Below are 12,839 nucleotides of genomic sequence, written 5' to 3' on the forward strand. Positions count from 1 at the left end.
TGTTTTCAGAACTTTTTTTGTTTTAACTTGTTTTTTCATTTTAATTCTATATTGAAATGTGTCAGCTAATATTAGCACACAGATAAATTTCACTTAAATGTGAAGGTCGTTTCAGTAAACTTTGATTTTATGGGGTCAATATATGACCACTGACTGCTGAAGTTAATTTAGACAAACAGGAAAATTATTGTTCAATTATTTTATTAATTACTATTTATTTTAAGAAAAAAAGCTTCATGACATCTAACCAAGTCAAGATATCATCAAATCTTACATCAAGAGATGCCTTTATGAATAGAAATTACATCAAGGTGCAAACCACTAGTTAGAACAATTAACAACAAGAAGGTGAGAGTAGTCTGCACACAAAAAGAAGAAAAGGAATTAGCCCCACTAGAAGTCATTAGTATTACTGATTAAATATTTTTATTTACTTTTTTTCTTTTCTTTTTTTTACATGAAAATACATTTTTTGTCCTATACACTAACATTAAGGATTCATGAAAACAACACCTGGGGACATCAAGGAAATATCTTTTCATTGAGGATACTTTATTTAGCTTCATGTTCTGTGCCTCGATGTGTAAATAAAAAAAAAAATGTTTTGTTATCACATTAGTTATAATAAAATCATATTTGATTCCCTGCTGAATTTTTGAGTTTAATCACTCATGGAAAAAACAAACAAACAACAATCTCTAGATTTTATGGTTTTTTTCATTATAATGGAGAACACCAATAACCAAAACAAAAACACAAATATTGCATCAAATATCAAATGAATTGATTTGCTTGGCTTTGAGTGAAATAAGTATTTAATCGATTACAGTCAGAATTCTAGCTCCCACAGATTGGTTGTGTGCCCATGTGGCACACAGATTAATTTTAAATTCAATTTCATTCTTATTTATATAGCACCAAATCACAACAACAGTCGCCTCAAGGGACTTTATATTGTAAGGTAGACCCTATAATAATACATACAGAGACAAAACCCAACAATCATATGACCCCCTATGAGCAAGCACTTTGGCGACAGTGGGAAGGAAAAACTCCCTTTTAACAGGAAGAAACTTAAGGCTCAACCAGGCTCAGGGAGGGGCAGCCTCAACCAGTTGGGGTGAAAGAAGGAAGAAAGGACAAGGGACATGCTGTGGAAGAGAGACAGAGATTAATAACAAGTGTTATTTAATGCAGAGAGGTCTATTAACACATACTGACTGAAGAAGAAATAATCAATGCATCATCCCTCAGCAGCCTACGTCTATTGCAGCATAACTAGGGGAAGATTCAGGGTCACCTGGTCCAGCCCTAACTATATGCTTTAGCAAAAAGGAAAGTTTTAAGCCTGATCTTAAAAGTAGAGATAGTGTCTGTTTCCTGAATCCAAACTGGAAGCTGGTTCCACAGAAGAGGGGCCTGAAAACTGAAGGCTCTGCCTCCCATTCTACTTTTAAATACTCTAGGAACAACAAGTAAGCCTGCAGCCCAAGAGTGAAGTGCTCTAATGGGGTGATATGGTACTACAAGGTCATTACGATAAGATTTTGAATTCAATTCTGGATTTAACAGGAAGCCAATGAAGGGAAGCCAATATAGGAGAAATCTGCTCTCTCTTTCCAGTCCCTGTCAGCACTCTTGCTGCAGCAGTTTTTCAGCGTCACTCTGAGACAGGATATTTCTAATTTTAGAGGTATTGCGCTAATGGAAGAAAGCAGTCCCACATATTTGTTTAGTATGTGCATTGAAGGACATATCCTGGTCACAAATGACTCCAAGGTTCCTCACAGTGTTACTGGAGGCCAAGGTAATGCCATCCAGGGTAAGAATCTGGTTAGATACCATATTTCTAAGCTTTTCAGGGCCGAGTACAATAACCTCAGTTTGATCTGAATTGGACTGGAATGGACCATCAGCAAGAAGTTTGGACAGAAGGTGACAACTTTCAAGGCAATTATTCAGAAATGAAAGAAATATAAAATGACCATGAATCACCCTCTGTCTAAAGCCCAAAACAATATATTGTTTCATGTGGTGCAGATGAGCATGAGAAAGGTGGTGGATCAGCCCCAAACTACACAGGAAGTGCTGAGGGCAAGTGGGATCAGTCACCCAGAACACTATTAGTAACACACTACACCATAATGAATTGAAATTTTGCAGTGTCTGCAAGGTCTCCTTGCTCAGGATAAGGGATATGTAAGGGCCCATCTAAGTTTGCCAGTGAACACTGACATAGTTCAGAGAGGGCTTGAGAGAAAGCACTCCCAAGTGGTCAGATGAAACCAAAATCAAGCTGTTTGGCCTCAACCTGACCTGCCATGTTTTTAGGACGACAAATGGCCTGTATTTGTATAGTGCTTTACTAGTCCCTAAGGACCCCAAAGCGCTTTACACATCCAGTCATCCACCCATTCACACACAGGTGATGGCAAGCTACATTGTAGCCACAGCCACCCTGGGGCGCACTGACAGAGGCGAGGCTGCCACCAGGCCCTCTGACCACCACCAGTAGGCAACGGGTGAAGTGTCTTGCCCAAGGACACAACGACAGAGACTGTCCGAGCCGGGGCTCGAACTGGCAACTTTCCTATTACAAGGCGAACTCCCAACTCTTGAGCCACGATCGCCACCAAATGCTGAGTATGACCCAAAGAACACCTTCCCTAAAAACACCATCCAAATCTGACCAGTTTCCAGTGTATTAGTTACAAAGAGGTCTCTCTCCTCATTGAGAATTAAGATCTAGAACCTCTTAATTCTGTTCTGAGTCTTCTTCATTGGTATGGTAAATGCAAAAACTGACAGGCTGATATGGCTGATATATCTGAACAGTGTTTATGGTAAAACATTCAGTGCTGTGTAAAAGTCTTTGTGTAATTTTTAACAGTGGTATTTGTCTGATAGTATTGCTATCCACAGTTTGTTTCCACTCAGTGGTGTTTTCTAGTTAGGAAACAATCAGACAAACAGGAGTTTTAAAGGATTACAGTTAAATTTGTAATCCTATTCCACATGTCACTACAAGAGTGTGATTAAAGTGGCTCATTTACATTTTGAGAGAAGCCAGTTGAGTCTAATAATAGTGTTGATGATATAATTTTCACCATGTACATATGCACAGATCCGATAGAAACTCAAAGTAAAGATCAGGTGGTAGATGGATAAAAAAAATAACAAACTCTGCTTCGTCGATAGTCACGTTTTGAAGGGTTTAGCCAGTTTCTAGAAATGAATGTTAGTCCTTCCAAAGTGGGATAGATGCTGTCTCTTCTAACATCACCAGATTTTCCCCAGGAACTTTATCAATTACCAGCCTACATGCGGCTAGATATGCCGCTCTTGGTTCGTCGTTTTCAACCAAATTTCAAAGCAAACCACTGACCGGACGTCTGCACACGTTTACGAGGTGTGCTTGAATGTGTCATGAGGGCGGAGTTAGCACAGCAGTGAGGTTTAGCCTAGCAGGAAATACTGAGGCTAACCACCGCAGCGGTGGAAAACAAAAACCAGCCAACCCAGTTTTAGTTCCTTATAGATCTTTAGATGTGATAGTTGCTCAACAAGAAGCCTGTCGCCTGGATTCCGGGAATACTTATTCACGGCGTGTCTACGTCTTCCTCGACTCTGGAAGGGGAGAGATACCTCTTTGTAACTAATACACCGGGAACTGGTCGGATTTGGAATTTCTTTCAACGGCTGTAAACGGTGCACCTCTGCTGAGCAACGGCCGTTTGGAATCAGGTGGGTTAGGAAGTCGGACCGCACGCTCTCAGACCTTGTGCCCGTAGTTGTTGTGAACCGTCCGGCTAACAGTTTATTCCATGCTGTTTACTCTTCAGTATGTACACACTTCAGCTGAAGCTAGCTCAAGTTGTGTGTAGAGCCAGAATGTCATTTGCCAGTTTTTCTATGGTTAGCTTTCTAACCATCTGAAGTAAACCAAGCAAAACAGGCATATGAGCGTTGCCTCAAAAATCTGTTTTGTGTATATTTTTCTCAAAATTTTCATACCGATTACAATCGCAAGAATGGAGTCTTGCGATGACAGACGCTTTAACTTTCGGCAAGTCGTCGAGTTTTAAAAATGTAATACAAGGTGGGCTGATTGAAATGACCGTCTCACATCAGTAACTTGCCTTCTTTATTAAATTTTAAAGAATGACTATAACCACACCAGTCAGCTTTTGTATGTAATTGGTAGTTTTCGCCATCGGTTAGCTTGTTTTCACTCTTAAAGCTACAGTAAACCTAATTGCAGCAGCCTGAAGCCATTCAGTTATTAAGACAAGTCCACACGGAAGAAAATTGGGTAGAAATGGATTAGCAGTTTCCCGCAAGATGTCAGCAGTATTAGAGAAACTGGGGAATTTCTTGCTAACCTGCATGTGCAGCCAGGTGAGTACTAGTTGCAGCTAATGTTGCATAATGACGGCGACATCTAACCTGACTAAGGTGTGTCTCAGCAGTCAGTATGTTAGTAAGCCCTTTGAGTCAACGGTCTGGTTTCAAGAGTGAGTAAGTACTGTGTTTGGGGAGGGGGAGTACGAGGAAGGCGGTTTCACCTGTTTGGCTGGTTTCACGATAATTCGTATTTATAAAACTGCTGACATTGTATCCACCGAGTCAGAGCTGAGCTGAAGTCCTGAACTACAATGCGTATGTACTGTGATTGCTTCGTCTAATCAGCTCAAATTCATATGAAGTATTCCTCACTATGAGGAACAAACTAGTAATGATGTGTAAGACAACATCAGACTTTGTAAAACAAAATGAATGAAGCAGGGTTTTCCCCATCAGTTTACACACTAAAGATTTATTTAAAATTTCTGACTACTTAATAAGGAACATCAGCCATATTACTATATTGCTCTGGTCTGCCTAAATGTGTGAGAGTGTGTGTGTGTGAGTGAGGTGAGGTGTTGCCAAAAGGTATTTTAGTGAAATGTTAAATGCCATCTTGACCGACAGACATGAAAAATCAATTTCCATTATTTCCTTTGCTCTTGCCTCATTTCGGCTCAGTGTTTACTGCACTCTGCTGTCATATGGTCTCTTTTTGTCTTTCTCTTGTAGGTGCACTTAATCATACATATATGCATCACATGTGAAGTGTCACAATGTGAAGATATTAAAAATGGTAACGATATATTTTGTCACTTGTATTCAAAATAAAAGTGTTACAGAAACATAACAGGAAAGAAGTTCAACTCACGTGCTCACAGTTTATCATGAAGTCACAAATGTTTGCAATGAAAAGCTGTTGGCATAGATGGTGTGAAATGGGTCCAAACCGCTGGCTTTCTCTGTGCAATGTCAGCTTTCCAGTTAGCAACAGGTGCATGCTTGGGGCCTTAATCACTGAACAACATTGAATTTCATTGAGTAACTTGGCTTGTTATCACCAAAATGGAACCACCCATATGCAAAAAAGTTGTTCTATTAAATGGTGCAAAAAAAGAAAAGAAAAAAGAATCGGAATCTGTTTTATTAGAACAGCCATTGTTCAGCATTCACACTGTACAGTCTGGACAGGTTACTGCCAAATGAAGCACAGGCTGTGTACTTCCACCTGCATGAGCCCAGGACTAGTCAAACAAAAGCCTTTGTTCTCAGGCTTGGTGTTATTCCACCTGCATTGCAAAGTCCACCTGAAACTATTATAGAGGCAAAATAAATGGCCCCTCCCAAAAGTGAGGCAAGCTGGAGGGTGTTCACCTCTTCTAAAGGAACAGTCCTGAACATTACCAGGAATTTTGGTTTTAGTTGTTCACACAATGCAAATATAAGGAAACAATGGACAAAGCTTTGCCATCAAAGGCTTCGAATTTTTAAACTTTTGAATGGGGAGGTTAATTTTTACTAACCTTTTACAGGTAACCCTAACCCAAAGACGAAGACGTTGCTTGGCTCAGACAGTCAGCTTGCTAAATTGATTAGGGCAATGCACTGAACGAAGCTGTTCTTTGGTTTGCTAATGGAAAAGCATAGGATATCCAAATGTAAAACCTCATGTTTCGTGTTTGCCAGCTCAATAGACACTATTAGAACATAACTGAAAACTTGACACTGTAAACATTGTTCCAGAGGATAGCCTAACCCTGAGAATGAAAGGCTCTGCACACTTAGCCTCAAGGAAGTTTGTCAGTAGATCCTCATCACGATCATTGTTTGGGTAAACATGAAGTCAGAGCTTATGACATCACTGGTACTTCATGGAAATGATTGTTTATAGTGTTCTAGATTGAAACAAAGCAACTCTAGATGTGAAGATTTTGATATTAGTTTTCATAAAGCAGTGCGTATGTGTGCTCATCCAATACCTTTCTCTCTTAGATAAAAGAAAAGACCTACAACCAATTTAAATTCTAACAATTTACTTTTTTGAAACCACAAACAATTGTGGTAATGTAACGACACTGTTTGCGGGTCGAAGTGTGTGTTGGATGAGGTTCCCATCTGTAGTGCTTTGTTTCTTTTTCTGCCAAGAACTATTGAGCTGTCATTGTCTTCCTGTTAAAAGTGAGTTTTTCCTTCCCACTGTCGCCAAAGTGCTGCTCATAGGGGGTCATATGATTGTTGGGTTTTTCTCTGTATCTATGAAGCGCCTTGAGGCGACTTTTGTTGTGATTTGGCGCTATATAAATAAAATTGAATTGAATCATTAAATATTTGTAACACTATATGTTTTTAAAAAGTTGAGGTGTATATACTACAGCTGATGAGCTCCTGGTTTCTCAGGTACCAAATGTTTTAACACTTCAGATGGGTCTGGGCGATATGGCCTAAAATCCATATCACTGTATAATTTGAAGCACGTGCGGTAACGATATATATCTCGATATATTCTTTTCTTCTGTATAACGTATTTTACACACTATAAGGCACACTTAAAATCCTTTAATTTTCTCGAAAATCGACAGTGTGCCTTATGTATGAATTCTGGTTGTGCTTACTCACCTCGAACCGATTTTATGTGGTACACGGCACGCAGAAATCCAAAAATGTTTTAGTACGGCTTTGGTAAGCTATGAACCGCTTGATGGATTGTCGGAGCATTACGGCTGCCGTAGTCAGGAGCCTTGTGGAGTAATCTGGGTCCAAAACTCCGTCTGCTGCAGGTCCCAAAGTCAAACAAACACTGCGGCATCACTGACAGTTAAAAGCTGTCTAAATTCTTTCATTTTTAATAACATGATCAGCGTTGCTGCTTTACCAGGTGCAACAATTAAGTTTAACATCCAGGCATCCATGAAAACAGGATTCATTAAATTCAACGGAGTTAGAAGTTAGCAGGAAGTAACTCGCTAGTTTCCACCTAAACATGATATAGCATGTTCTGGCAGAGAGATATCTGAAAAAATTCAAACGTACAGCTCTGCTATCACTTCCAACATAAATGAAGAGAGAAAACTAAACAGCAGTGACGTTTGTAGGGTTACTGAAGTAGAACTAGTTGGTATATAACAGGGGTGCCCAATCCCGGTCCTCGAGAGCTACCGTCCTGCAGCTTTTCGATGCATCCTTGTTCCCACACACCCGAATCAAATGAATGGCTTGTTATCAGGCCTTTGCCAAACACGATGGCATGCTGAAGAGGTAATCAAACCATTTGATTCAGCTGTGTTGGAGTAGGGATGCATCTAAAAGCTGCAGGATAGTAGCTCTCGAGGACTGGGATTGGGCAGCCCTGGTATATAATGATGTGCTACGTGATTGCTAGCAAAACAGTTACGTTAGCATAACATTAGGACAGTGAAGCTGAAGGACGAACGCTAACAGTTTTCCACTCAATAAAAGTTAACGAATAGAGCAGCTGCGAGAGAATTCAGCATTAATGAATCAATGGCACGGAAGTGGAGGAAGCGCAGTTTTTGGCTTTCCCCATATTCCAAAAGTGCTTTGTGTCTTTGCTATTACTGTCGCCCGGCATAATTTGCAAATGATATTTTTTCAGCCGCTGCAATTCTTTCGACCAAAACAGCTACCGCTTGATGACACCATCAACATGCACTAGAGCGGTATAGTCAAAATCTCAACCATTGGCCCAATTTATATCGTTTATGCCGTTTATACCGCCCACCCCTAACTTCAGAACAGAATCACTGTGTTTAGATTTCAAGCTTAAGATCAGCTGATGGTGAATAATACGCACATGTACACGAGGTTGCCTGATTTGCAAGTGATGCAGCAGATTCAGGCTCTTGCAGGTAACTGTTCTTGAAGCTCAATTCTGCATGCTCAAACCGAGTGTGGAGGACAAAGCTCAAAGGAACAGGAGTCCTAATGTGATTGGTCAGGTTCAAAGCAGTGACGTTGCAGCATCTACGATGGAAAGGTTCAGGTTACTGCGTTAAACAGAGTTACACTTTGGCAGAAACATAAGCGTTGTATTAAAACATTTGTTTACAATTTTGAAAATGACTTTTCCGAATTAGCTAACAACGGCTGTTTGATGTGTAGCAGTGAAAATACTGACACGTTTATTACATTATTACGAAGCTGAAGAAATCTAAAGGAAAACAGAAATGAAAATTGTACGCGTTTTATGCCGCGAATCATCATGATTGAACAGGTCACACAACTTGAGAGCTCACATGGTTCACCTGAGGTGGGTGATCACAGTCTCTGATCAAATGAAAATGATCAGTTTTTTACAGGTGAGGAACTATCCTATCCTAAATTCTACATTTAATTAAAAGTAGTTGATCAAATTAGTTTCATTTATACAGCACCAAATCAAAACAACAGTCACCTCAAGGGACTTTATAATTGTAAGGTAGACCCTACAATAATGCATACAGAGAAAAATCCAACAATCATATGACCCCCTATGAGCAAGCACTTTGGCAACAGTGGGAAGGAAAAACTCCTATTAACAGGAAGAAACCTCCAGCAGAACCGGGGTCAGGGAGGGGCGGCCATCTACGTCGACCAGTTGGGGTGAGAGAAGGAAGACAGGACAAAAGACATGCTGTGGATGAGAGCCAGAGATTAATAACAAGTATGATTCCATGCAGAGAGGTCTATTAACACACAAGCCATAAGGTAAGCACAAAAAGAGAGTTTAGTCAAAGCTGTGTCCCAGATGTCACACAGGCACTTTTATTAATATACAGCATAGATGTACATGAAGAAATTACTCAAAAATAAATTATCAGCATTTATTAAATAATAATGCTCCATAAATAAAAGAAAACAATGTTGTTTTTGTGCATAACAATAAGCTCACAATTGAGCAGTCAAAATGTAAACTAAAAGACGATGAGCATAATAACAAAGACAGATTTCACAGCTGCTCTATTCCCAAGTTCTACTGCGTGACTGACAGCCTTGAGTTTGAAATCCTCTTTGTAACCATGTCTCTTAAGAGGTGCCATTTATGGTCCTTATACACACAATACGGTAATATTACGTTGAAGCACAGTACATATCACTCCGCGAGGCTCCAGACTACGGTAGCCGTAATGCTCCGACATTCCATCAAGCGGTGCAGCTCCGTAGCTTACCAAAGCTTACCCAATTTCGCTGTGCAAGAAACTGCACAATGACAATAAAAAGCTCTAAGTCTCTAAGTCTAAAGTTTTACTAAAACATTTTTTGAAAGATTGCTGAGCGGCGTGTACCACATAAAATCAGTTGGCGGTCAGTAAGCACAACCAGAATTCATACATAAGGCGCGCTGTCGATTTTTGAGAAAATGAAAGGATTTTAGGCCATGCAGCCCCTGTCGTTAGCGCGGTTAGCTCGCTAACACGTTGACGCTGTTCACCCCCACGCACGGGGTGGTCCGCGGTAACTCATTAACAGAGATTTTCCGTGTTCATCTTGTCGCTGCCTGCAGGTGAAGCTATGAGGGAGGGGGAGTTGTGTTCAGTGAAGGAGAGGCGAGGCTGAGTAACGTTGCATAGAGACAAAAGTGGACGAAAGAGAGGCAAACTTGCGGCTCCACAAGTATAATTATAACGTAACATAGACTATATCGATATAAACGATATTGTCACATCTTATATCTCGTATGAAAATATATCCATGTTTTTTAAAAAACTCGATATATCGCCCAGCCCTAACACATTCTATAAAAGTAATCTTTTACTGAAGTAAAACTGTTTTGCATTGAAATGTACTTGAAACAAAACACAATTGTTGAGTCATTAAAGCGTACACAACAGCTGGAGACAATTCACTGTAGCTAAATTGCAACATCATGTCATTTATTTTTATTTTATTTTTTTTTATATGATATCTGCCTTATTCTTCTAGATAGAAATAGAGCTTTGAACAGAGTACAGAATCAAACACTCACCTTTGTAGCATGCAGTGTTGTGTTGAATAATTATTTTCATGATAGTTTTCATCAACAACCTTTTTCTCTGATGAGATAACGAAATAAAAACTAATGCACGAGGACAAAAACTGAGGAAATGTATAGACACCTTCTTTAGCAAATACAGGCGCTGAAACATTTTCTCTTCACAAGCCATCAGCATATTGAATACGTACAACATACACACAGTAATACACATGCACTCATAAACCTATACATCACTACCACATGAGACAAATGCAATTCTTGAGAGCAACCTTGCATATCTGTATAAGTTGTATCTGCCAGAATCACTTTGAGGCAGTCCAAAAGTCTTTTTCCATGGTTTCGCCGAACTCCTTGTACCTTGCACTCCCACAGCCTAACCAAGCTTGATAATAGAGCAGGGAGATATGACCAAAAATATTTATCATGATATAAATTTGAAAATTTGCGATAACGATATAACTGACGATATAATTGACAATAGACAAAACACTTTGGGCAACTCCACAACTTTATTTGTGCAAAAAAAACCAACCCATCAATGTATTTTCACTTAAACAAGCAGCTGTTTTTTATGTGCATTAGTTATATAAATACAAGTTATATAAAAATGTAACAGTGCAAATGCAAATTCCTTACTGACAGTTTAACCAAAAGGCATTTCCAGTGGAAACTGGCCGACATATCCTCAGCATAACCATGTATAATATCCACAAAACCTAAAGAGGTTATACACACACAATACGGTAATATTATGTTGAAGCACAGTACGTATCACTCCGCGAGGCTCCTTGCTACGATAGCCGTAATGCGCCGACAATCCATCAAGCGGTGCGGGTTCGTAGCTTAGCAAAGTAAACACAACCAGAGTTCATACATAAGGCACACGGGATTATAAGGGGCACTGACGATTTTCAGAAAAATCAAAGGATTGATTTTAAGTGTGCCGTATTTTCCAAAAAAACACGGTAATAACGACAGCCCGCTAGCATGCGCTACCAAAAATTGTGCTTTGTTGTGTATCTGACGGACGAAAGCTAAACCAGTTCCACACCACTGAAGTTGCACTTTTACAAACCAGTTCTGGTTCATCTGTTTCATTCAACGATCCGCTTTCACCCTTCTCATTCTCTGTTGCCGCCATGCTTTTGCCGCCATGTGCGTATGAAAACAAAGGCACTGTGCATGCATGTTTTACCCATGTTCTATCACGATATTTCATTTTCTTATCATTGCCCAACATTATACCAGTATTACTGTGAACGGTATGATATGGCCCAGCCCTACTTGAGAACATTCTACTTTCAGCCTGATAGGACTCCTTCAGCTTTGGTGTCCACCAGCTGGTTCCACCACAACAGGCACCAACCACCTTGCTGCAACCTCAGCAATAGAGGTGCTGAACATTGTCCCCAGTCTCCCTCGGAAGGCTGTCGAACCTCTGTCAGAGGTGAGAGTTGAAAAGCTCGTGGACCAGGGCCTCTGCTAGGCATTCCCAGCTCATCCTCGCTATATATTTGGATGTGGCATGTCTGTCCAGCTTCGTCCCTCACTACCTGACCCAACTCAGGTGATGATCAGTTGATTGCTTCTCTCCTCTCTTAATCTGAGTGTCCAGAACATATGGCTGCTTATCCAAATCAATTTATTTAAACAGCACTGCTGTGTTGGCACAAGGCATAAAAGAAGATAGCAGTGGATGAATGTTAAAGGATACACATAAACTTAGTTACAGTACTTTCAGAAAGACACCTACTGTGATGATACTATTCTCTACTGCTGTGTAATTCATTATTGTAAATTTAAGTGTCATTAGGAAATGATCAGACAGCAGGGTGCTCATGGAATACTGTTAAATGCTCCGTTTCTATGCCATATGTTAAAACAAGAACTAGAGTGTAATTAAAGTGGTTGTTTTACATTTTAAAATTTGCCAATTGAGTCTAATAACAGATTAAATGCTGTGTTGAGGATGTCATTTTTAGCTACTACATGGATGTTATAATCACCCCCAATCATTATTTTATCTGAGCTGAGCACAAAATCAGAAATAGGACTGGTTGTTAAGTTTTGCAGCTGGGGTGGACAAGGCTGAGAATCAGGCTTTCGACTGGATTAAAGCTCTGTCTGGGTCTTTGGTTGATTAATAAGCTAGCATGGAAGATTGCTGCCACCGCACCCCCTCTTCCTGTGCTTCAAGGTTTCTGATAGTTAGAGTGACTCGGGGGTGTTGACTCATTTAAGCATAATCATCCTGCTGTAACCAGGTTTCTGTAAGGCAGAGTAAATTGATTTCTTGATCAATTATTAATTCATTTACTAACAGAGACTAGGAAGAGAGAGACCTAATGTTTAATAATCCACATTTCACTGTTTTGCTCTTGGTGCAGATATGGATGCTGTATTGTTCTCTCTTTGATGTTTTTTATGTTTAAGTCATTTTTGCTGGTTTTTAGTTTGTTTTTTTTCGGGGGGGTTGTCGGTTTGGGAGCTGACACAGTCTCAACGGGGATGGGGTTTTGGTGGT

At 39.9% G+C, this 12,839-nt stretch overlaps 1 protein-coding gene across 3 annotated transcripts in view; it reads left to right on the top strand.

Moving 5' to 3' along the window:
- The first annotated feature begins 3,443 nt into the window (after nucleotides 1-3,443).
- LOC146663022 (LLGL scribble cell polarity complex component 2-like) overlaps nucleotides 3,444-12,839 on the top strand; it is a 50,273-nt gene continuing 40,877 nt past the window's right edge. For 2 of the 3 annotated variants that reach the window (XM_085415604.1, XM_085415603.1), the window contains exon 1: nucleotides 3,444-3,744. The gene's annotated coding sequence lies outside the window, so the exon portion shown is untranslated. The remainder of the gene's footprint in view (nucleotides 3,745-12,839) is intronic. The other variant, XM_085415605.1, reaches the window with a different exon arrangement.

The sequence above is a fragment of the Rhamphochromis longiceps genome, linkage group LG8 (assembly GCF_057381845.1).
Source record: "Rhamphochromis longiceps isolate RC_006_pf linkage group LG8, R_longiceps_female_GT1.1, whole genome shotgun sequence".
NCBI lineage: Eukaryota > Metazoa > Chordata > Actinopteri > Cichliformes > Cichlidae > Rhamphochromis > Rhamphochromis longiceps.